General features: G+C 35.9%; 1 long non-coding RNA gene across 1 annotated transcript in view; it reads left to right on the top strand.

The window, feature by feature from the left end:
• LOC110255677 overlaps positions 1-27,333 on the top strand; it is a 793,233-nt gene that overhangs the window by 279,813 nt on the left and 486,087 nt on the right. The window contains exon 7 of the long non-coding RNA XR_002336321.1: positions 2,945-3,001. This is a non-coding gene — a long non-coding RNA (uncharacterized LOC110255677). The remainder of the gene's footprint in view (positions 1-2,944; positions 3,002-27,333) is intronic.

Here is a 27,333-nt window from a genome sequence, read left to right on the forward strand (position 1 = left end):
CAGCAAAAAAAGATAACTGTGATGAAAACTTCCATTTGAAATAGGAGAAAGGAAACATTTAAGTTTCTCACCCAGGGACCTCCTAATGTCTCGTTTATCACGAATAATAGAATCCTCTAACCTACTGTGGAGGGAATTACCTGGCCACACAAGTTTGATTTGTTCTAGGGACCTCTCATATACAGCATCCTTCATGATTACATCTGGGAGGTGCATTGGATAGAAACCATGCCAGAAACTTCCCCACCCCTAGCCATTCTCTTTGTTTTAGCACAAATTCTGTGTGAGCATCCATTAAGGAGGTGAGTAATCATGGGGATTTATTTGCCAGAATCAGTTTCCTTTTCCAAATCATTCCCATAAAACCATAACCAGATTCACATCTATTTGCTTTGAGGCAGTTAATGCATGCTAGAAACTAGAGCTAGAAAGAGGTCATTCAGTGGTAACACTTGAGCCTGAACCAGGCCGGTGAATTTTGGTAAGCAAACAAAGCAGCCTTAGTCTCAAAGTCCCACCATACCTGAACTCTTACCCTTCAGTCATAGACTCTCTTAAATCATTGCACTGGATGGGGAGACACTGCTAAAATTGCCCCTGCCTTCATTATGCTCCCCCTAAAATAATTTCCTTTATTTTATTACTCCTTCCTCCTTTCCTCTTTCCATCCTCCCTTGGTTCTTTTTCCTTTCTTTTTCTGTTTTTGGTTTATTATTAGGTCAAAGTTTCTAAATAAGGCTGTGGCTTTATAGGTAGGGGGTAATGTCAGGCTTCCTTTAGGCTCTAATCTTATTATCTGGCAAAACTTCTACCTCCCAAAAGCTATCTAACACAACTTTGCCTTAACTTTTGTTTTATGTGTAGAATTGCCTTTTCTAATCTAATGAAACTGTTCCAGTGTTCAGAATTTTGGTCATTCTTTATTTCAGCCTACAGGCAAAAGAAGCCACTTTTAGCAAATGTCTCTTTTTTTTTTCAACTTTCAGATGAGCCGACTTCAGAAAAGGCTTTTATTTTTTAGGACCTCAGTTAAAGCTGCAGAATTAGCCAACACACTCAGCCATGACAGCATTTCCCTGCCTCAACTCTAATTTTGCGGGTTCAGTAGAGACAAAATCTGAGTCCCATAGCGCAATTATCACAGATTCACACTGTTTTCTAACACATGAAGGTTCCCAGCTTCCACTGTTGAAGAATGGGGGGAGGAGTCCCTACTATCCTTTGCCCTATCTCCTTAGTTCAGTTAATTTACATTTCAGGATTGGTTACTCTCAATCCCTGGTTCTCTGTACTAAAATTCTAAATAATTTTAGAAGTTTTTGCTTGCAAGTCATGGATAGTTTACATAACTGGAGAGTCCTTAGGGAGATTTTATAACTCCTACACAAAGCCTGATGTTCATTGTCATTGTACTGGTGGAAGTCACATTTCCAGCCCTAAATACATAACCTTGGCTAGGAGTTTGCTAACAAACTTAAACAAATTCACATGGGCTACTATTTGGAGATTGAATATAGTCAGTTTTCAAATGGGGTCTCATTGAGAATTAGCTACAATTTCTGAAGAAGAAGGGGACTTGGAAGCTTAGAATTCAGCCAACAGATAGACACTATCTCTATAAATCATTCTGAATCTGATAGATGGTTTTATATAGTATTTAACTCTCTTCCTTAGAAAAAGTCCAGATGGTATTTTATATCAGTTTTTATTAAAAATCAACTCCCTATGGAAACTAAAGTGATAATAAATAACCCTAGTGAAAATAATTTGTAAATATTATGTAGCCACCATACCATTAAAAAAAAAAGAAACAAGATTATCTAGAGGCCATGTGAATTAAATTGACGATTAGTTTGTTTTCTTTGTCTTCTTTAGTAAAATACCTTTGACTTGTAAATCATGTGTCACCGTAATATAAATATGGCAGTATACAAAATCTCTGACTAAAAGAGTTTAGAAAGTGCCTAAAGACTCATTAGGGAGCTATGTGTGAAAAGATGGCTATCCTTAAGAGGTCACTAAGTTGGCAAAGCTACAACTATAATCTCAACAAGCACTGGCTCTGAAATAAGAAATCTGAGTTTAAAACCCTCAACCATTATTTTATAATACAAAAAACAACTGTGGGTTAAAACATATTGCATTATTCTGCTATAGGTATTAATACTTGGCCAGCAGAGTTGTGAAAATTAACTGATAAAATTTAAGTGAATTAACTTAGCAAACAACCTAATACATATGTTGGTCCTCAAAAACTAGGAGTGATTCAGTAACTTATTGCTGTAAAATATTTTTGTTAGATATAGAAATAAAAAGCATTAATGACATTTAATTAATTCACTGCCATTCTTACTGCTTCTTTATTTTTTTTATGATCTGTGTAAAGCTGCTTCTCTTGTCTCCGACTCTGCACCCTTATCTATTTCTATGGTATTGGGAGAGTGCAAATAATGTTTCCCAGTTGAGTCAGATTTAAAAATCTTCCCTTGTTGAGCATTTCAGACCGTTACGTGTGATGTTGCCTTTATAATATTATCAAATACCCTTGCTCATCACAGCAGTCCTGGGTTTATGACTCAACTATTGTTTTCCATTCATACATTTTATTTTGCATCTGAAAACTCAAAACCTCAGTTTTCCATCCTTAGCTCATGCCCTAGGGGGAGCCAAAAGCTAGTTGCTGAGATCCCAGCCAGCCTGTTCCCTGTGTCACTCTTGTGTGCCTCAGAAAAATCACACAAAAAAAATATATTTGCTTTGTCAAATAAGTCACATTTGCTTCTGCTTTCAAGCTCAGGAAACTTTGTTTCAACAGGCTTTGTCCAGGAATTGTAATTAAAAATAAAGCTCCAGATATAATGAGTGGATTCTTTTAAGTTCACTGTTCTCCCTCATTACATTTATTGACTGTCTTCTTGTGTTTGCTTATCTATTTGTCCAACAGATTTTATTAATTATCTACTGTTTCCCAGAGAACAGACTGCATACTGGTGATATAGTGGTGAGTCAAAAGAGACCTGTTAACTATTCTTCCTGAACTTGCATTGATACCATTAGTCATTTCAAAAAGCAGGCTTTTTGGCATATGTATCTGATTTTTTCAAGGATTTTAAAGGATTCTATTATTTCTTCATGAATTCTTCATGGAAGTTCTAAAATACTTATTTTATTTGTATAAACATGATTAATGGAGCATATATACATTTGCTCTTGATTAACATGACCGTATCCAATTACATTGCCTTCTGATTCTTCATTGGTCAGTGCTTTAGAAAATCCCTCCAATGGGAGGTCTAATATGGCAGAGTAGCAGACATAAGTCTCATCTACTTCCACAAATACCCTGAAAATACAATTATATGTGCAACTCTTCACACAGAAAATTTGTGAAAAACTGACAAAGTCCTCAAGATTATAATAGAACGAGAAAAATATTACAAAACCAGATAGAACATAAGAAAGAAGAAAGAAGAAGAACAAGAGAAAAAGAAGGAAAAAGAAATGAGACAGGACCTGCTCTCCCAGGAGGGAGCTGGAAAGAGGAATAGTTTCTGTGCCCTGGGATGCCCCCCCACCCCCACCCCAGTGATGAGATCAGCCAAAAATGGAGGAGGAACTCCAGAAGAATGGTCTGAAGCAGTTAAGAAGGAGACATTCCTGCACAAACAGTCAGTGGGTCAGTGCTATGGGCAACAGCCAAACGAAGGCAAATGCCAGCACATGTGGGAACTAAAACTTTAGCCTTAGAGATCAGACCCAAAGAGGAAGCCTTGTCTGGATGCCTGGTGAAAAAACTGGGGTTGGTCATGTGGAAACAGCCTAGAGGGACTAGAGTATAAGGTGACCACAATGGAGACCATCTGAGCAGAGCCCAGAGCCTAGTCAGGTTTACAGACTAGATGCCATTGTTTGGGGGTGTTGATGGAAGGGGTGGGATCCACCACTATAGGCTTGTTCCCTAGGTCACTTTCTCAAACTGCATGACACTGTCTGCCTCATTTAGGGAACCACTCGGCCATAGTGGCTGCCTAGTAACAGCTGGCAAGCAGCCCCACCCTTAGGATACAGACTTTTTTGGAGCAGGAGAAATAACCACCTGGGAGAATAACACAAGTTCCTTATTTGTGCCAGTGGGGACCTGCACTAGTGGAGCCCAACCTGCACCAGAAGAGCTGCTGTCGGTGGTAGCACTCAGCCCCTGATAGGTCAGGGAAAATACAGGTGCTTTAGCTCCATCTAGAGAATGTACAGAGGCTCTGACCAGCAGGGCTTTTCTGGTGGCAACGCCCTCTTCCTGCAAAAGTAATGATCTGTTGGAGCAGGGAAAACACAGGCTCTCAGCTCTGCCCAGAGAAGTAGCACACATTCCTGGAAGAGGGCTGCCAGATACCGCTCCCTGCTCATCAGGGAAAACACAGGCACCTTGGCTTTGTCCAGAGACTCTACAGAAGCTTGTGCCAGCAAAACAGCACCAGAGAAACTGCTAGCAGCAGCGACCACTTCCTGCAAAAGCAGTGATCTACTTGAGCAGGGAAAACACAGGCAAACACAGGCATCTCAGCTCCTCCCAGAGAATCTGCAGAGGCTCGCACCAGCATGGCAGTGCCCATTCCCATGAGAGGGCTGCTGGTGCCCGCTCTCTGATGGTGCTGTAGGCTGTCCAAACAGTGAAAAGTAGAAGATACAGAATCCCTGCCAGCGGCCCTGTGAAGTCTCACATCAGTGGCACTCTTTCCACACCAAGGGAGCCAGGGGAGGCCCATTAACTCACAATCCAATCTGCAGGGCTACAGAGAGCACTCCTACCAGCAGCAAGGCAGGAAAGGACTGCCAGAAACACACAAGCTGCAGCTACAGAGAGAGCCTATGAGCAACAAGTAGGGAGAAGCCCCTCACCCCTGAGGCTTTAGAGAGAAATCCCTAGAGTGGCCAAGCAAGGAGAGTGCTGGAAGAACAGCAGCACCTGCTCCTTTATCTATATAGAGCAATCCCTAGAGCCTACCCAGCAAAGAGGTACACATGAACCATTTCCACTCCTGAGAACTCCAGGACTGGGCACCTGCTTCAACATCTATGTATTGACAGTCAAGGGGAAGATAAACAGAAAAGTAGACACTATGAGATGACAAGCAGCTTTCAGACAAAGGAACAGACAAAAACACACACAAAACACTAAATGCTGAGGAGCTAGGCAATTTACCTGAAAAATAATTCAGAATGATGATAGTAATGATGATCCAAGATCTTGGAAAAAGAACAGAGGCACAGATGGAGAACTTCAAATAAATGTTTAACAAAGAGCTAGAGGATTTGAAGAGCAAAATGAATAGTGCAATAGCTGAAATGAAATATCTGGAGGGAACCAATAGCAGGTTAATGGAGGCAGAAGAACAAAGAAGTGAGGTGCAAGACAGAGTGGTGGAAATCACTGCTACAGAAAAGAATAAAGAAAAAAGAATGAAAAACTGAGGAAAGTCTAAGAGACATCTGGGACAACATTAAAAGTATCAACATTCACATCATAGGAGTTTCAAAAGGAGAAAAGAGAAAGGGCCAGAGAAAATATTTGAAGAGATTATAACCAAATGTTTCCCAAATATGGGAAAGGAAACACTCACTAAAGTGGAAGAAGCACAGAGAATTCATACAAAATAAAGCCCCAGAAGAAATACAGCAACACACATGCTCACAAAATGACAAAAATTAAGTTCAAAGAAAAAAATATTAAAAGCCACAAGGGAGAAGCAACAACTCACACATAAGGTAATTCCCATAAGGATAACAGCTGATCTCTCAGCAGAAACTCTACAGGCCAGAAGGGAGTGGCAAAATATATTTCAGGTGATGAAGAGGAGAAACTTAGAACCAAGAATAGTCTATCCAGCAAAGCTCTCATTCAGATTTGATGGAGAGATCAAAAGCTTCATAGACAACCAAAAGCTTTGTGAATTCAACACCTCCAAACCTGCTCTGCATCAACTACTAAGAAACTTCTCAAAGCAGAAAAGGAAAAGCCAGAATTAGAAACCAGAACATTAAAAATAAAGAAGCTCACTGGTAAAGGCAAAGATAATTTAAAAGTAAGAAATCACCATTTGACAAACATGATATCTTAACTAGCAAGCATGAGAAGAACAAGACAAGATGAAAGGACAAATGCAGAACATAGGAAATTCACTTGAAAATAAGGAGAGCAGAAAGATGAAACAAATCTGCACACACACAGATGGATATAACAAAATATAAGGGGAACCACTAGTCAAATAACTGTAATAGTCACACACATAAAAAAGAAAAACCAAGCCGAACGTAACACTAAACATGGTTAGCAAATCGCAAGAAAAGACAACAAAAAGAAGGGAAGAAAAGAGACCCAAAATAGCAATCCCCCCAAAAAAATTTCAAGCAAGTGACAATAAATACATTTTCATTCATAATTACATCGAATATAAACATATGAAAGGATCAACTAAAAAGACTAGCTGAGTGGAATCAAAAGCAAGACCCTTGTATATGCTGTCTACAGGAGATCCACTCAGTTTTAAGGACACATACAGATTTAAAGTGAAGGGAATGGAAGAAAATATAACCTGCTAAAGGAAACTATTGAAAAGCAGCAGTACCAATAATCATATCAGACAAAATACATTTTAAAATAAAAAAGTCACAAGAGACAAAGAAGGACATTACATAATGATCAAAGGATCAATACAAGAAGAAATAACAATTTTAAATATATATGCAGCCAACATAGGAGGAGCGCAATATTTAAGTCAACTTCAAACAGCCTTAAAAGGGAACATTGACAGTAACACAATAATAGTGGGAGGCTTTAACACCCTGCTGACAGCAATGAACAGATTATCCAGACAGAAAATCAGCAAGTAAATACAGGCCTTAAATGCTACACTAGACAAAATACACTTAATTGATATCTATAGAACTTTTCACCCCAAAGTATCAGAATATATACTTTCATCTCAAGTGCACACAGAACATTCTCCAGGATAGATCACATCTTGGGCCATAGATCAAGCCTTGATAAATTTTTTTAAAAATTTTAATTATTTCAAGCATTTTCTCTGATCACAATGCTGTGAGACTTGAAATAAACTATAAGAAAAAAAAAACAGCAAAAAAAAAAAAACAGCAAACAAACAAACAAAAAAAAACACACTTTCTTGGAAGCTAAACAATATGCTACTAAACAATCCATGGATCATTGAAGAAATCAAAGTGGGAGTTCCCGTCGTGGCGCAGTGGTTAACGAATCCGACTAGGAACCATGAGGTTGCGGGTTAGGTCCCTGCCCTTGCTCAGTGGGTTAACGATCCGGCGTTGCCGTGAGCTGTGGTGTAGGTTGCAGACGCAGCTCGGATCCCGTGTTGCTGTTGCTGTGGCTCTGGCGTAGGCTGGTGGCTACAGCTCTGATTCGACCCTAGCCTGGGAACCTCCATATGCCGCGGGAGCGGCCCAAAGAAATAGCAAAAAGACAAAAAAAAAAAAAAAAAAAGAAATCAAAGTGGAAATTAAAACATACATAGAGAAAAATGACAATGAAGATACAACAATCCAAAACGTATGGGACACAGCAAAAGCAGCTCTGAGAGGGAAGTTCATAGCAATATAATCTTATCTCAGGAAAGAAGAAAAATCACCTAACTTTACATCTTAAATATCTAGAGAAGGAAGAACAGACAACATACAAAATAAAAAGAAAAAATTGTAATGATTAGAGTAGAATTTAATAGCATAGAGACAAAGAAAACCATAGAGAAGAGCAATGAAGCCATAAGTTGGTTCTTTGAAAAGATCAACAAAATTGATAAACTGTTAGCCAGACTTATCAAGAAAAAAAGGGAGAGGATTCAAATCAATAAAATTAGAAATGAAAAAGAAAAAGTTACAGTGGACACTGCAGAAATACAAGGGACCATGAGAGAATGAATACTATGAGCAACTGTATGCCAATAAAATGGAAAACCTAGAGGAAATGGAGAGATTCTTACAAAGGTACTACCTACCAAGACTGAACGAGGAAGACATAGAAAATATGAACAGACCAATCACAACTATTGAAATTGAAAATGTGATTTAAAACTTTCAGGAAACATAGGCAAAACATTCTCTGACATCACCCTTATGAACATTTTTTCAGGTCAGTCTCCCGAAGCAACAGATATAAAAGCAAAAATAAACCAATGGAACCTCATCAAACTGACAAGTTTTGCACAGCAAAGGAAACCACAAAGAAAACAAAAAGACAACTTACAGAATGGGAGAAAATAGTTTCAAATGATGCAATGGACAAGGGCTTAATCTCTAGAATATACACGCAACATATACAACTCAACAGCAAAAGAGCCAACAACCCAATTGAAAAATGGGCAAAAGACCTGAATAGACATTTTTCCAAGAAAGATGTACAGATGGGCAACAAGCACATGAAAAAATGCTCAATATCCCTGATTATTAGAGCAATGCAAATCAAAACTACCATGAGATACCACCTCACACCAGTCAGAATGGCCATCATTCATAAGTCCACAAATAACAAATGCTGGAGGGGCTCTGGAGAAAAGGGAACCCTCCTGCACTTTTGGTGGGAATGGAAGCTGGTACAACCACTATGGAGAAGAGTATGGAGGAACCTTAGAAATCTATACATAGAACTACCACATGACCCAGCCATCCCACCCTTGGGCATATATCTGGACAAAACTTTCCTAAAAAAAGACACATGCACGTGCATGTTCATTGCAGCACTATTCATAATAGCCAGGACATGGAAACAACCAATATGTCCATTGGATTAAGAAGATGTGGTATATATACACAATGGAATACTACTCAGCCATAAAAAAGAATGACATAATGCCATTTGCAGCAACATGGATGGTCCTAGAGACTCTCATACTGAGTGAAGGAAGTCAGAAAGAGAAAGACAAATACCATATGTTATCACTTATATCTGGAATCTAATATATGGCACAAATGAACCTTTCCACAAAAAAGAAAAGCAATGGACTTGGAGAATAGCCTTGTAGTTGCCAGGGCAGAGGGGGAGGGAGTGGGGTGAATTGTGACCTTGGGGTTAATAGATGCAAACTATTGCTTTTCATTGGATTAGCAACGAGATCCTGCTGTGTAGTACTGAGAACTATGTCTAGTCACTTATGATAGAGCATGATAATGTGTGAAAAAAGAATGTGTACATGTATGTGTAACTGGATCGCCATGCTGTACAGTAGAAAAAAATTTTATTGGGGAATAACAATAAATAAATAAATAAAAAATAAAAACTTTCAAGAAACAAAAGCCCAGTCCTGATGCTTTCACAGATGAGTTCTACCAAACATTCAGAAAAGAGTTAACACCTTTTCTACTGAAACTTTTCCACAAATTTGCAGAGGAATGAACACTCCCAAGCTAATTCTATGAAGCCACAATTACCCTGTCACCAAAACCAGACAAAGATACCACAAAAAAAGAAAATTATAGGCCAATAACACTGATGAACATAGATGCAAAAATTCTCAATAAAATATTAGCAAACCACATACAAATACACATTAAAAAGATCATACACCATGATCAACTAGGAGTTATCCCAGGAATGCAAGGATTCTTCGGTAGCCACAAATCTGCCAATGTGATACATCATATTAACAACCTGAAAAATAAAACCATATGATCATCCCAATAGATACAGAAAAAGCTTTTGAAAATTCAAGACACATTCCCGATAAAAACTGTTCACAGAGTGGGCATAGGGAAAACTACCTCAATATAATACAAGCCATTTATGACAAACCCACAGCTAAGATCATTCTCAAAGGTGAAAAACTGAAATCATTCCCACTAAGATCAGGAACAAGACAAGGATGTCCTCTTTCACCAATATTATTCAACATAGTCTTGGAAGTCCTAGCCATGGCAATCAGAGAAGGAAAATAAATAAAAGGAATCCAAACTGGAAAAGAAGAAGTAAAACTATCACTGTTTGCAGATGACATGATTCTACACCTAGAAAATCCTAAAGACCCTACCAGAAAATTATTAGAGCTCATCAATGGTCACAGGATACAAAATTAACACACAAAAATTGATTGCATTTCTATACACTAACAATGAAAGATCAGAAAGTTAAATTAGAAACCATCCCATTTACCATTGCATCAAAAAAAAAAATAAAATGCCTAGGGTAAACCTATCTAAAGAGACAAAAGACTTGTACTCTGAAAACTATAAGATGGTGATGAAAGAAATAAAAGAATACACAAATAGATGGAAATATATACCATGATTTTGAATTGGAAGAATCAGTATAGTCACATTGACAATACTATCTAAGGCAATCTACAGATTCAATGCAATCCCTATCAAATTACCAATGACATTCTTTATAGAACTAGAACAAAATACTTTAAAATTTGTATGGAAACACGAAAGACCTCAAATAGCCAAAGTAATACTGAAAAGGAAAAATGGAAATGGAGGAATCAGTCTCCCAAAGTTCAGACTTTACAACAAAGCTTGAGTCATCAAAACAGTGTGATACTGGCACAACAGAAATATAGATTAAAGGAACAGGATAGAAAGCCCAGAAATGAACCCAAACCCCTATGGTCAATTAATCTATGGCAAGGAGGCAAGAACATACAGTGGAGGAAAGATAGTATCTTCAACAAATGGTACTGTGAAAACTGGAGAACTCTCTGTAACAGTATGAAATTAGAATGTTGTCTAACACCATATAGAAAAATAAACTGAAAATGGATTAAAGACTAAATGTAAGGCCAGACACTATAAAACTCCTAGGGAAGATGTAGGCAGAACACTTTGAGATGAATCACAGCAACATTCATTCTAGAATAAAGACAATGAATACACAAATAAAGCAATGGGACCTAATTAAACTCAAAAGCTTCTAAACATCAAAGGAAACAATTTAAAAAATGAAAAGACAACACACAGAAAATTTTTGCAGATGACTCAACTGACAAAGGTTTAATCTCCAAAATATACAAATATCTCATACAACTCAGCACCAAAAAAACAAACAACCCAGTTGAAAAATGGGCAGAAGACCTAAGGAGACATTTTGCCAAAGACATACAAATTGCCAGCAGGCACATGAAAAAATGCTCAACATCACTAATTATTAGAGAAATGCAAATCAAAACTACATTGAGGTATTGCCTCACAGCAGTTAGAATGGCCCTTATTAACAAGTCAACAAATAAATGCAGAAGAGGTGGAGAAAAGGAACTCTCCTACATTCTTGGTGAGAATATAAGTTGATACAACCACTATGGAAAACAGTGTGAAGGTACCTGAGAAAATATAGAATTATAATATGATACAGAAATCCTACTCTTGGGCAAATATTCAGACAAAAATTTCAATGAAAAAAATGAAAACATGCACCGGTATGTTCATCGCAGCATTATTCACAACAGCCAAGACATGGCAGCACCCTAAATGACCATCAACAGACGAATGGATTAGGAAGATGTGGTACATACAATGGAATACTTGTCAGCCATAAAATGTCAAAATAATGCCATTTGCATCGACATGGGTGGAACTAAAGACTCTCATACCAAGTGAAGTAAGTCAGAAAGAGACAGACACCATATGATATCACTTATATGTGGAGTCTAAAATATGGCACAGGAGTTCCCATCATGGCTCAGTGGTTAACGAATCTGACTAGGAACCATGAGGTTGTTTGTTCGATTCCTGGCCTTGCTCAGTGGGTAAAGGATCCAGCATTACCCTGAGTTATGGTGTAGGTAGCAGACGCGGCTGGGATCCCGCATTGCTGTATCTCTGGCGTAGGCCGGCAGCTACAGCTCTGCTTAGACCCCTAGCCTGGGAACCTCCATAGGATGCAGGAGTGGCCCTAGAAAAGGCAAAAAGACAAAAAAAAAAAAATGTGGCACAGATGGTCTGTCTACAAAACAGTAATGATCATGGATATGTAGGACAGACTTATGTTTGCCGGGGTGAAGGGGGAAGGAGTGGAATGGACTGGAGTCTGTGGTTAGTAGATGAAAACTCTTGCAATTTGAGTGGATGGGCAATGAGATTCTGCCGTATAGCATAGGGAACTATATATCTACTCACTTGTGATGGAACATGTTGGAGGAGTTAGAAAAATTGTGTGTGTGTGTGTGTATGTTTGTATGACTCACTTTGCTGTACAGAAGAAATTGAGAGAACATTGTAAATCAATCATAATAAAAATTAAAAAAATAAATTAGGGAAAAAACCCTCCCTCCTAACTGTCCTGCAATCCCTCTAGTTCCTCCACCTATACATTGCTTATAAGATCCAGTCATATTGAATGACTTAGATTTGCAAACCTGGGAAGAAATTACCTTCATATTTAAAATATACATACATATGGGAAGGGGGTTTGCCAACAAAAAGGGCAATTTTGGATCTTCAGTGAAGAAGATATTCAGAGCAGATGTTACAGCCACCAGAAGGGACTGTGTAAATATACATAAGGATTTGTATGGGATGAAATCTTTGCTGTGGTTCCCTTTCCAGTGTGGATTATGACCTCAGTAAGTATGAACTCAAGCTAGAAAGTGTCTGCCATATTTTGTTTTAAAGATTATATTGATCTTTGTGCTAAGAGTCACTGACTTAAAACCATGCAACTCTGCCAGTGATGTTTAATATCTTTCAGGACACTAACATACTTGCATTGTTTTAAATCAATGACTCACTGCACAAAGGTCAACATTATCTTTTTTTCTTCCATTTTTTTATTACTCAAATGAATTTATCACATCTGTAGTTGTATAATGATCATAACAATCTGATTTCACAGGATTTCCATCCCACAGCCCAAGCACATCCCCCCACCCCCAAACTGTCTCCTCCAGAGACCATAAGTTTTTCAATGTCTGTGAGTCAGCATCTGTTCTGCAAAAAGTTCAGTCTGTCCTTTTTTCAGATTCCACATGTCAGTGAAAGCATTTGATGTTGGTGTCTCATTGTACGGCTGACCTCACTTAGCATGATAGTTTCTAGGTCCATCCATGTTGTTAAAAATGCTGGTATTTCATTCTTTTTAATGGCTGAGTCATATTCCATTGTGTATATGTACCACATCTTCTTGATCCACTCCTCTGTCGATGGACATTTAGGTTGATCCATGTCTTGGCTATTGAAAAGAGTACTGCAATGAACATCGGAGTACATGTGTCTTTGCAAGTCATGGTTTTCTCTGGATAGATGCCCAGGAGTGGGATTGCTGGATCAAATGGTAGTTCTATGTTTAGTTTTCTGAGGAATCTCCATACTGCTTTCCACAGTGGTTGCACCACTTTTCAATCCCACCAACAGTGTACTAGTGTTCCTTTTTCTCCACACCCTTCTAGCACTTATTGTTTGTAGACTTTTGGATGATGGAGACATTATCTTTTAAACAAAGCATGGCAGTCTTTGTAGATCTTAATTTTAGAATATAGGTTTTATACACACACACATATATATACACATCTGTATCGGTATCTATATAGGAAGACTACTTAAGAAGAAATCTATATCCTAAAAGAACAAATACAATAAACAGATTCAGTCCCAATTATTTTTGTTCTAAAATACACAAGGTAGGTTTTGGGTTGGGGGCCATGCATAGCCTGAATGATAGCCGTTGAGGTTACAGGTAAGGTCATGACTAAAAAGAGGTTTATAATAATAAAATGTTCTGCTCTCACGAATAATAATAAATTGTTCTGCTCTCATGAATCATTACCTGCCCTGAGTTCTCTTCTTTTAGATCTTTTCCATAGTATACCACACTCTCCAAACCAGTCACATGGTTGATTGGATTTGAGGGGGGCACGTGTGTTCTTGACTCAAATTTAATCAATTATTTTTTCTCCTGGTTTCTGTTCTTGTAACCAGCATAATTTAAAATTGTAATTGACCACCTCTTTGACTACGTGGTCCAGAAAAATAAGTAGGACAGAAAAATGCAGTAGACATGTACTGAAGGAAGGAGTCAGGTGATAGCAAGTTCTTGCTCAACTTGGAATCATTTCTCATGCCCAGCTGTCATATCCTTGCCCTTAATTTCCATACAATATCTTAGTATCATTGCACAAATTTCTGATATTTCATATTCTACTTCTAGAGTAGCTTTCATGAATTTTAAAAGTTTATGTTCACATTATGTTGTGACTTCTTTCACAATAGGTTGTTGCTTTTATTTAATGGTTTTAATGTTTGTCTATGTATACATTTAGCTGATTGGAAGATAGCCATGTGGTAATACCTGTGACCATAATTTATTCTAAATTTAGGGTGGGTATTATGATCCATGTGATAATAATTTCTCTACTGGACTTTGAAAATATATTGTTAGAAGTATTTTTGTGTAAATTATTTTAAACTGTGAAACTTCTGAAACCTCAAAATGAGTATCAGACTTAATGGGGAAATTTTGTTGGCAGAAATGTCACTAGCAAGTGTAAAAAACTAATTTTGCTTTAACTATATTAGTTAAATATGTTATATAAATGTATATATGTTTTATATGTTATATATGTACATATTTAAATATACACACATATATATAATATACATGTTTTTTGTTCAGCTATTCTGTTACCCTGATTATTGACCATTCCCCAAATGATTCAGGCCTCCAGCGAGTTCAAAATAATAGGCAGGCAGTACCCAGGTGTGAGTGCCCTGGCAAAATCAATTCTCACAAAGCTCCTGGTTCTGTCACATAGGGTTCAGAAACATTTAGACCAAAGGTAATGGCTGTTTCATTTCTGATGGGTCATGTTTGGAGGTCAGAGATCTGAAAATCTGTAGGAGGCACACTTAGCAATATAATTTTCTTTCTTCTTTTAGTGTTCAAAAGCAAGTATAGGAGTCACTTACACAAAAGGCTTTGTTCATCGTTACTTGATTTGGATTCTTGCTGTGAAACAACATATTTGGGGTAGGAAAACAGAACCTGAGGTGTAGTGAGCTGCGGTCAGGTCTGGCCACAGAAAACCTATAGGTAAACATAGAGGAGAAACTTGTAGTCACTGTGGCATGAATGCAGATGAGTGACCCTGTGCAGAAAAAACAAGACATGAATAGTGTATAACCCGAATATTGTTTGTGTATGTAGCCAAACTACAAAGTTTACTTCCAATTATTGTGGAAATGATTTCTAAGAACTGGTATGAGCCCACAGATTGTCTGACTTAGTGAAGTCACCAGAGCTGAGTTGTGGACAGTACATTTGCTGCAGCTTCATGAGATACCAGCGAGGAAATGGCAGTCAGACCCTACTATCTACATGCTGTTTGTTATTTCACACATCTTATTAGCTGCTTTGAGAGTAAGCCAGAATGAAAGCAAATTTGAAAGCAAGTCACAGTATCATTCTTTTCTATCGTTTTATGTGTACCAACTCTGTAAATTTGGCTAAATATAGGGGGTCAGTCAATATGTTTTTCTTTTTAGTTTCTTTTTTTTTAATTGTTACTTCCCAAGACATTTTTTTTTTCCACTGTACAGCACAGGGACCCAGTTACACATACAAGTATACATACTTTTTTCGCCCATTATGATGCTCCATCATAGGTATCTAGACATAGTTCTCAGAGCTGCACAGCAAGATCTCACTGTTAATCCATTCCAAAAGCAACAGTTTGCATCTGTTAACCCCAAGCTCCCAATCCATCCCACTCCCTTCCCCTCCCCCTTGGCAACCACAAGTCTATTCTCCAAGTCCATGATTTTCTTTTCTGTAGAAAGGTTCATTTGTGCCATATATTAGATTCCAGACATAAGTGATATCATACGGTATTTGTCTTTCTCTTTCTGACTTCCTTCACTCAGTATGAGAGTCTCTAGGACCATCCATGTTGCTGCAAATGGCATTATTTTGTTCTTTTTTATGGCTGAGTAGTATTCCATTGTGTATATATACCACGTCTTCCTAATCCAATCATCTGTTGATGGACATTTGGGTTGTTTCCATGTCTTGGCTATTGCGAATAGTGCTGCAGTGAACATGTGTGTACATGTGTCTTTTAAGGAAAGTTTTGCCTGGGTATATGCCCAAGAGTGGGATTGCTGGTCTGGACAAAACTTTTTTTTCTTGTTACATACATACACACTCACACAAATGCAGACACAATTCCCTTTATAATGAGTTTATAATGAGGTAGAGGAAAGTACTATATATGCCATGCTTATATTCATCTATCTACATCAGAAAGAAAATGTTCTAAGTAGGTTTACTTTTATTTTATTGAAGTATAGTTGATTTACAATGTTGTGCTAATTTCTGCTGTACTCAGTTATACACAATACATATCCATTCCCATATAAGTTATTCAGATAATATTGAGTAGATTTCCCTGTCCTGTACAGCAAGTTTCCATTGACCATTCAGTCCATATACAATGCCAGTCCCCAACCCCCTATCCATCTCTCCCACCCTACATTTCCACTTTGAATTGGTGGAACCAATTTGGTAACCATAGTTTGTTTTTGAAGTCTTTGAATCTGTGTCCATTTTATAAATAAGTTCATTTGTATCATTTTCCCACATATAAGTGATATATGATATTTGGCTCTGTCTGAATTACTTCACCTAGATAATCTCTAGGTCCATGTATGTTGCTGAAAATGGCATTTCATTATTTTTTAGGGCTGAGTAGCATTCCATTTTATATATGTACCACATCTTTATCCACTCCTCTGTTGATGGATGTTTAGGTTACTTCCATGGCTTGGCTGTTGTAAATAGTGATGCATGAATGCTGTGGTGCATGTATCATTTCATAATATGGTTTTCTCCAGTAGGTACCCAGGAGTGGGATTGCTGGATCATATGGTAGTTCTATTTTTATTTTTCTGAGGAAACTCCATACTATCCTCCATAGCAATTTCACCAGTAGTGTAGGAGTGTTCCCTTTTCTTCACACCCTCTTTAGCATTTATCGTTTGTAGACCTTTTGATGATGTCCATTCTGGCTGGTGTGAGGTGGTACCTTACTGCAGTTTTGATTTGCATTTCTCTAATAATTAACAGTGTCGAACATCTTTTCATGTGCTTTTTGGCCATATGTGTGTCTTTTGAAAAGTGTGGGTTTCATTTGAAGTTTTGAGAGGCATAATCAAGGAGTCTAGGCTGTAGAATTTCCTCACATGAGATCAACTTGGGTTTCATGGTCAAATAGCTTATGATTACAGATGCATCTTTCTTCCAGATATTAGAATGAAGAAGTGTTTTCACAATGGACTCATAAGAAAATATCACAAGGCAAAGCCTTTCTTTACAAGGTGAAAGTTAACTGGTTGATTTTTTGTTTGTTGAAGAAAAACACACATAAATGGCTAAAATATGCCAAGTAGGAATTGAGCTAGTATTTATTGAGCACCATGCCCTATTCTAAGTATTTTGCAGTTATTACTCATTTGCTAACTATTATGCCTGATTTACAAATGAGGACATAAAGGTACCAGAGAACACATTTTTTACCATGGTCACTGAGTTAGAAACCATTAGGGACAAGATTTTTATCTAGAAACTTATACAAGCTCAGAATAATAATAACTGGAACCAGAATTTGACCTAAGGAGGTCTGCTTTCAAGATACTTGCTTTTAATCTGTATTGGACATAGAATCAAACACAAAATATTTTCAAGCAAAATGTTTTATTTCCCTTTTACAGGTAAGGAAACTTAAATCCTAAGAAATGTTACTATTTCTCCTTTGCTGCTAAGTTGTTAAATGTTATAACTAGAATTTAAACATAGATTTGTCTGCTTGCAGCAGGACACCAGAGACTGTCTACCTGCTAATTTGTTAGCTGATATGAGACATTTATGTTTGTTCACTTACTAAGGTAATGTTAGATTTTCCCCAACTCCTTTTACTCTTCCTGAGACATGCAAGTAATAAGGGGCCAATTCAGATGACTCAAACAGGTACAGAGGAAAATCACTGCTTATATTCAAATGCCACATAATTTGATTAAATAATAAGGTTAATCACAATATTAATGATTTCCTGAAAGATTTCCGTGCAGTGACAGCAAAGAAGAAAAACAAAACAAAATTAGTCCCACTTGACATTATGATATCACTGAAAAAGATATAGATTAAATCTTTGTGGAAGTGGAGCAAGATTAAGCATGAAAATCAATATGAATAAAACAGAATAATATAGAACTATGAGAATGAAAACTATATTAAACAAGCTACTTTGATATCTAGTAAAGCTGACCCTAAAATTAATGAAACATACAAACTAATAAATAATATGGATCAATAGTTTGTAGGAATAAAAATAGCTAATTAACATACTGAAAGTATCTCAATACTCATAATTAAGTAAATATAAAATAAATTAGATGCTGTTTTCAACTCTCAGATGGGCATATACTTTACCTGTTTTGCAGTAACAGTGGGAGTATGAGGAAATAGACAAGCAACCTTACACTGTTGATTGGAAATGGATTGTTAAAATTATTTACATAAGGTATTTGGAAAACACGATCTATAATTTAAAAATTTCATGTACTTTGACAATGACCCTTCTAGAAATTTTAATATTTATACATATTTGTGAAGCATACCTAAAGAGATTCATAAAATTGTTAACTGTAGCACTCTGAAAAGATTTTATGGGGGGAAAAAGGCAACTTTAGGTGAAGTGAATTAAATATATATTCAGAATCAAATGTTAGATATTCTTAAAGACATTGAATCTGAGCTTATATGTAGTGATCTACATACTGTTCAGTTCAGTTACATTAACGAAAACACTTAGCAAAATGTATGAGCATGTATTTTACTTTCTCTTTACTTGCTTGTGGGCACGTGTAGGTGTGCGCGCGTGCACACACACACACACACACACACGCACACACAATGGCTGCCCAGAATCAAGGAAGCATGGCTAAAAGCCTAGTTTGTCTAGTTTCAAAAATCTAGATAACATTAAAAATAGCGATTGAAATGGAGAGGTCATGAGGATTAATTTTAATAAGAGAGGTATGACAGTATCTATTCTGGATAAAGTGTTTTATTTAGTGTACAGTGAGAGGTTCCTCACCTTGCTTCCTGAGAAGTATTTTCTTTTTCTTTTTAGGGCCGCTCCTGCGGCATATATAGGTTCCCAGGCTAGGGGTCCAATAGGAGGTACAGCTGCTGGCCTACACCACAGCCACAGCAACAGCAGATCCGAGCCGTGTCTGTGACCTACACCACAGCTCATGGCAATGCTGGATCCTTAACCCACTGAGTGAGGCCAGAGATCAAACCCTCAACCTCACATTTCCTAGTTTGAATTCGTTTCTACTGTGCCACTACAAGAACGCCCTGAGAGATATTTTTTAATGATTATTTTAATCCCTCTATGTATTTATAGAATGTTTATTAAATATATATATATTTAAAGTATATATATATACTTTAAACAATTATATATTATTACTACAAGGCTAAACTAAATTTAACAAGTTTCTAACAGTAAACTCTACCCTGCTCCACCTAGAGGTAAACCTTTATAATAATCGTAGTTATTATTTTTCAGTTTTCTCCATATTTTAATATGCATAACTGAAATTTTGTTACCAGTTTTAGACATTATATTTTCAATTTACCTTATAGTATTTGAGTCCTCACTCCCTGAAACTTATTTTTCTTATGTTTCATTCCCCTTCTCTTTTTTCCTCCTTTTCTTCCCAATTTGGTATCACAACTGTTCACTAAGTAAATATCATGATTTAATAAATTGTGATCACTGCTGAAAGAAAAATGGTTCTTATGATTATGCTTTTGATTATAGCTTTAGCTTTTACAGATGCCATTAGTGCCCATTTTTCTTCATATTCTTCTCTTTTTTTGTCCTATAGTTTTCTTCTCTCTTTGTCTAACAGCATCATTAAATGTTTCTAAATGTAATTTTCCACATGGAGAAATGTGTTAGATAATCTACCAATTCCTTGTTTTCCTGCTTCCTTCTCCTGAATGTCACACTGATGACTCTCCGTACTTGCTGTACAGTTGGCAGTATGGATGTTCATTCAGGCTGTATTATGTGTTGCACCATTGTTTCTGGAATCTTTCTCTTCTGTACTGATTTATTTTGTCATTTTGATGGAGTGCTTTCTATAATAGCATCCTCAAGTAAGTTATATGTTAAGTATATTCTTTCAAAACATAATAGAAAGTATCTTCATTCTACTTTACTACTTGAATGAAAGTTAAGTAACACATATATGTTTTGCAGATATTTAGAGAGAGAAGGAGTATGTCTGTGTGTAAAACAAAACAGTGGAAGATGTGAATGATAAATTGGGCACCATCTTAAACATTTTTACTATTTGTTTTTTTTAACTCAAGCTGGACAAAAGGACTTTCAGTTTCTGGTCTCGCTTGAAAGAACCTTAGAAGTTTTACTCTGTTCTAAAAAGAAGTAAGAATCTGAACAATCTGAAAAATCAACTTAGATTTATAAGAAAAGTGAGGTAATAGGGCAAATGCCTGACTCCCACTTAGAGAGACTTAAAGCAAGTACTGAGAATCACAACTTCTAGGAGTGACAACCCATGAGCAGAAGCCTCTTCAGGAACCAGTGCCATGATAGGTAGACTGAACTGTAATTGAGAAATTGCTGTAAGTTTACTGTGCATGTTTCCGTGAGTTAAAAACCCCACCCAGGGAGAGGTTCCCATCATGGTTCAGTGGTAACAAATATGAGTAGTATTCATGAGGACTCAGGTTTGATCCCTGACCTCACTCAGTGGTTTAAGGATGTGCTGTTGCCATGAGCAGTGGTGTAGGTCACAGATGAGGCTCAGATCTGGTGTTCCTGTTCCACGTGTAGGCCAGTGACTGCAGCTCTGAATTGGATCCCTAGCCCAGGAACCTAAATATGCCACGAATTCAGCCCTAAAAAGCAAAAAAAAAAAAAAAAAGCCATAAGTCATTAAGATAGGACAAATAAGTAGTTCTGAATAGAAAATACACATTTGGTTTCATTCTCTTTTGAATCTCAGATATTTCAGGACTATTTTTGTCTGGCATCAAGGGCTAGGAAATAACTATAGCCCATAAACAGAAAGAGTTTTAAACACATGCTTTATGTGAGAAATAGAGATTTTCTAAATTCATGTACTTCCCATTTAACATACTAAGAATTTTACTTGCTTTATAAATTCATGAGTGTGAAAAAATCAAAGGACTTGATAAGACAAAAAGGAAAGAAACTAATTCTATGAAAGTAATGTATCTGCATGTATGTGTAAATTTATAATCCTATTGCTTAAGTAATTGTGGCATTATAATTTTAACATTTAATGTAAAATGCAACATTGAGCCTAGAAGATAAAAATGTTAAGGATGGAGCCTGGTAATGTGAGAAAAAGAATGTAAACATGTATGTGTAACTGGGTTACCATGCTGTACAGTAGAAAATTGACAGAACACTGTAAACCAGCTATAATGGAAAAAATAAAAATCATTATATTAAAAAACACTTTTAATGATTGAATTCTGTGGTTAATATTCTGTGAAAAAAATGCTTCAAATATTAAACATGAAGGAAGTGTTTACTGATTAAATAAAAAGGGGTGTTGTCTTTATACACCTCAGAAAACACTCATAAAAATGATTTCCCCATAGCTTTAATAAAAATTTTAATGAATGTACAATAAAGTAAATAGATTATGATATTGCTATTCTTTTATTATTTATAATTTTGCTGATATTTTTTATTTTTCTTATTTCAGTATCCTCAGCAAACCTAATTTTAATAGCTAGAGATTTAAATTAGGAAATGTCCTAGCAGTTTTCTTTCTTTTTCTTTTTTTTTAACGTCTTATTGAAGTAGAGTTGATTTATAATGTTGTAATAATTTCTCCTGTACAGCAAAGTGATTCAGTTATATATGTAAGCACATCCATTCTCTTTCAGATTCGTTTCCCACATAGATTATCACAGAATACTGGGTGAAGTTCTCCGTGTTGCATAACAGGTCTCTGTTAGCCAATCATACCATATGGCTCAGTGTGCATATGCCATCTCAGGCCTGTTATTATGTAATTTTGTTTCTTTTTTCTCTTAATCTTTGGGTAATTGGGATATAAGAGGACATACTAATTAAAATAATTGTTATTATTAGATTTTTTTCCTCTTGAAAGGTACTGGAATTTTCAGTTTTGCTGGACTTAACTGATAGAAAAAAAGTGCAAATGTTTGACCCCAAAAGATGTTTGTGTTTATTACTGATATATTGGTAGGAAATAAATCTAGCATATAAATGAGTAAAGGATCCAGTTTGTAAATGGGTTATGATGCATTTGCCATGGCACAGCACTTTCTTTCAGAGTCATTTTGCTAAGTTTCTTATGTCCATAGCATGGTTTGTGAATAACTCTTCTTGGGAATTGAATGCATATAAGAATATAACATCCTGTGGGTAAACAAGATATGTTATGTATATACAGTGGAATACTACTCAAGCAAATGAACAAATGAATGAAATAATTCCATTTGCCAACATGGATAGACCTAGAAATTATCATACTAGGCAAAGTTAGTCAGAAAAGACAAATACCATATACTATTACTTATACTTGTAATCTAAAATATGACACAAACAAACATCTCTAAAGAGAAACAGACTCACAGATGTAGAGAATAAGGTTGTTTCCAAGGGGGAGAAGGTGTGAAGGAGGGATAGATTGAGAGTTTGGGATTAGCAGAGGTAAACTATTTTATATAGAATGGGTAAACAACAAGGTCCTACTGTATAGTAGAGGGAACTATATTGAATATCTTGTAATGCACCATAATGGAAAAATAATATGCAAAAGTATATATATACACACACACATATATATAGACACACATGTTTACATATATACAGTATATGTGTGTATATATGTATATATATATAACTGAATCACTTTGCTGTCTAGTAGAAATTAATGTAGCATTGTAAATCAACTATACTTCAAATAGCATTTTAAAAAGAATATAACAATCCATTTTCTACTTGAGATTGAAAATTTCTTTCTTCCTGTGATTTCTCATTGCCTATTGATCTAACTATCCTCTGGAATAATTTATTCATTCATTCGTTCACTTGTTCTTGTTTTAAACACTGGAAAGGTAGCTTCTTTGAGCCAGGAATCAGAGTAAAGACAGGAAAAGCAAACAATTTGCTCTTTTTAAGGTAGAATGATAACCAGTGATAAGCAGAAGCTTTTGATGTGGTAAATACAGTGGAGCTCTGAAAGATGTGTTTGCTTTAGGCATGGATATCAAGGAAAGCATCTTATAGGAGGTAGTGCTTGAGTGAGTCTTAAAGGATGGCTAAAGGTGCTGGAAGCAGCAGGAGGTGGAAGGGCCGGTCTGCTTAGCATTCAGCATAAGAAGATAAAGGCACATATAGGTTCATGTGTGCATAATAGAAATTAATTTAAATCCATTATTATTTTCGCACAAAGTACAAGCCACACATAAGCTAACAATGAGCTGAAAAGTACATAGAAGTTGGTTTGTCAAGAATCTTATGACTTGATCAGGAAGCTGCATTTCCTTCTGTAAAAAGTGGCCATCTTCCATGTGTGTGTGTATCTTTCATACATATGTCGAATATATGTATATATAGTGTGAATACATATCTAGTATATATATAGTGTATATATATATATATAGGTATATATATATGTATATAGCATATAGCATATATATATAGTGAATACATATCTAGTATATATATGTATATAGGCATATAGCATATATATATAGTGAATACATATCTAGTATATATATAGTGTATATATATATAGGCATATATATATGTATATAGGCATATAGCATATATATATAGTGAATACATATCTAGTATATAGTATATATATATATGGGCATATAGTATATATATATATGCCTATCTTGCATATTTATATTTTTAAAATTTATTTTTATTTATATATTTCACAAGACAAATTTAATATCTAAAATTCTAAATTTTTAGTCAATACTGCTAATGACTAGGAGCTAAAGAGAATTTTTTTTCCTGATGTAGTTTAAATAATGTTATCTCAATTAATAAGGAAGGGAAGAAAGGAAATAATTATGAAGTCAAAAAATCCTTCAATGTTTTGACACTTTTCTTTGACATTTTAAGAGAAGACAGAATAAAATCTGCTCTCACCCTCTCATTACATACAAAGCATGCAAAACCCTTATTTCCTGCCTCCTAATTTTCTCCCTTCACTCACCCCTTCATTCACTAACCTCAGAAACACTTGACAGATACATAATTGTCCTTTCTAAGGAACTTTAATTTTTCTTCTATTGGGAAGTCTTATCCCTCTTTTAAGTTTGTCCCTCAATTCCAATATTACCTTCCTCTGTGGTCTTTCATGACTATCTAGTTAAAAGCAATCCATCCAGTGATTTTTCCATGATACCATTCTATTTTACTTGGACAGCATTAGTTAATACTTGGAATTATCTTCTTTATTCATTTCTATTGTCTCTGTTGACAGTAAATGAAACACGAAGGTAAACGTTTTAGATAATGACCTCTCTATGTTTTGCTCTTAGGCATTTAAAATATGATCTGATGTATAAGGGGATTTGATAAATGTAGTTGACTAACCATGTTACATTGTATTCCTAGCAGAGAAGTGGAGAGGAGGAGTAGGTGAAAAAGGAAACAAAGTTTGAAGGTTTCTTCCCCCTGGGAATTCAAAGATGACTCTATTTTGCTATTATCTCTGCACCTGATTTCTATCTTGGCTATCACATATGTTTTATTGACTTTATGCATTAAGAATACTTACCATTTGTTTATCACATGTTTTAAATATTTTCCCAGGATGCCTTTTTAAAAAAATTCATGTTAATGGTACTCTTTATTTTATACATTTTTCATTTGTTTATACTTGAATCTTTCAGTCATTTTTAACTTTTTTTTTAAATGTATAACATATATGCCATTAAATTCACCATTTGGAAGTCTGCAGTTTAATTATTTGAATTAATTAATTATTGAATCATGCAGTCACCACCACAGTAAATTTTAGAATTTTTTTTTACTCCCTAATGTTCCCTTGTGCCCATTTACAGACAATTTCTTTTCCCTCCCTGACTCACAGGCATTTATAGCTATGATTTCTGTCTCATAGATTGGCCATTTCTGGATAATTCACATACATTGATGTAGAATCTTTCCCTTAAAACCCATGCAGTAGCCTGTATCAATAATTAATTATTTAATTAATTTTTATTTTTATGGCTGCAGCTTTATGGAGTTTCCCAGGCTAGGGGTTGACTCAGAGCTGCAGCTGTGGCCTATACCACAGAGAAAGGCCACTTAACCCACTGAGAAAGGCCAGGGATCAAAGCTGCATCCTCAGAGAGACAACATTGGGTCCTTAACCCACTGAGTCACAATGAGAACTCCAATATTTCATTAATTTCTAGTGCTGATTAGCATTCCACTGAATGCATATAACACATATTTTCCCACCTGCATTAACTGCTGGGATGATTCTAGCTTGTTATAACGAAAAAATGCTGCTATGAAAATTCACAAATACATCTTTGTGTGGACATAGATTTCCATTTTTTTTCCCATGTAGATGGCTAAAAGTGGAATTGCTATAAGCTAGGGTAAGTTTATGTTTAGCTTTTCAAGAAACTGCCAAAGTTACTTCCAAAGAGAAAGTACTATGTATACCTAATGAAGAAATGTATGAGATTTTGTTCTTACCACATTTTTGCTAACACTCGAGGTTATCTGTCATTCGATTATAGCCATTCTAGTATGTTTGGTGTGTTATCTCAGTTGGGCTTAATTTTATTTTTTTCTAATGATTACCGATATTAGGAATATTTTCATGTTTTTATTGTCAGTGAATATATCAATGAAAGGACTATTCAGTTACTTTGTCCATTTTGTTTGTTCGTTTGTTTGTTTGTGGCTGTGGCCACAGCATGTGGGGGTTTCTGGACCCAGGATTGAATTCCTGTCATAGCAGGGACTTGAGCCACAGCAGTTAAAATGCTGGATCCTTAACTTGCTGAACTACCAAGGAACTCCTACTTTGCCTATCCTATTTTAATTTGAATTGTCTATTTATTATTGTTAGGTATACATAGTACTTTTTCTTTTTTTTTTTTTTCTTCTGCTTTTTAAGGCTGCACTTGCAGCATATGGAAGTTCCCAGGCTAGAGATCAAATCAGAGCTACAACTGCTGGCTATGCACAGCCACAGCAACACAGGATCCATGCCATGTCTGCAACCTACACCACAGCTCAGGTCAATGCTAGGTCTCTGACCCACTGAGTGAGGACAAGGTTTGAACCTGCGTCCTCATAGACACTAGTCAGATTCTACTCGCCAGAGCTAGAATGGGAACTCCCTACAACTCTTCTTTATATAATCTGTATATAATATTTTATTCAATATGTTAGTTGAGAATATTTCTGCAAGTATTTGGCTTATATTTTCATGTTGATTAGTATTTCTTTTAAAGAGTATTGAAAATATTTTTTAAATGAAGTGCATTTTTTATAGACAGCGTTTTTTTTTTTCTTTTTGGCTTATGTTTTTGGATAATGTCAAGGACTCTGCCTTATCCAAGGTCACATGCTTTTCTCTTATGTTTCCTTCTAAAAAATTCATCATTATAGCTCTTGCAATTAGGTTGTGTGATTTATTTTTGGTTAATATTTTGTGTATGCTCTGCGTTCAGTTTTTTCATATGTATATGTTATTGTCCCAATCACAATTATTGGTGAGACCATACTTTTCCTATGATTTGTGTTGTCATCTTTGTTAAACATTATCTTACCTTAAATGTATAGATTTAATTCTAAACTCTCAATTTTATTACATTTATTTATCTAATTATTTGTATGCCAGTAAGTTTGGAACTCACATAGTTTCTCTCTGTGTGTTTGTTCCAAAATTATTTTGATTGTTCCAGGTCCTTTGCCTTTACATATAATTTTTGTTAGACTTTATTTTTAAAGCAGCTTTAAGTTACGATAAATCTGAATAGAAGGTACTGAGATTTCCCATGTATCTTCTGTTCCTACACATTTATAGCCCTTCCTGTTATCACCATTCCCCTCCAGAATGGAATATTTATTATAATTGATGAACCTACATTGACATGTCATAATCACCCAGAGTCCAGAGTCTATAGTAAGGTTAATGCTTGATGCTGTATATCCTGGGGTTTGGGACAAATGTATAATGACATGTATCTGCCATTATTGTATCATACAAAGTAGTCTCAGTACCCTCAAAATCCTT

The sequence above is a fragment of the Sus scrofa genome, chromosome 10 (assembly GCF_000003025.6).
Source record: "Sus scrofa isolate TJ Tabasco breed Duroc chromosome 10, Sscrofa11.1, whole genome shotgun sequence".
Classification (NCBI taxonomy): Eukaryota; Metazoa; Chordata; class Mammalia; order Artiodactyla; family Suidae; genus Sus; species Sus scrofa.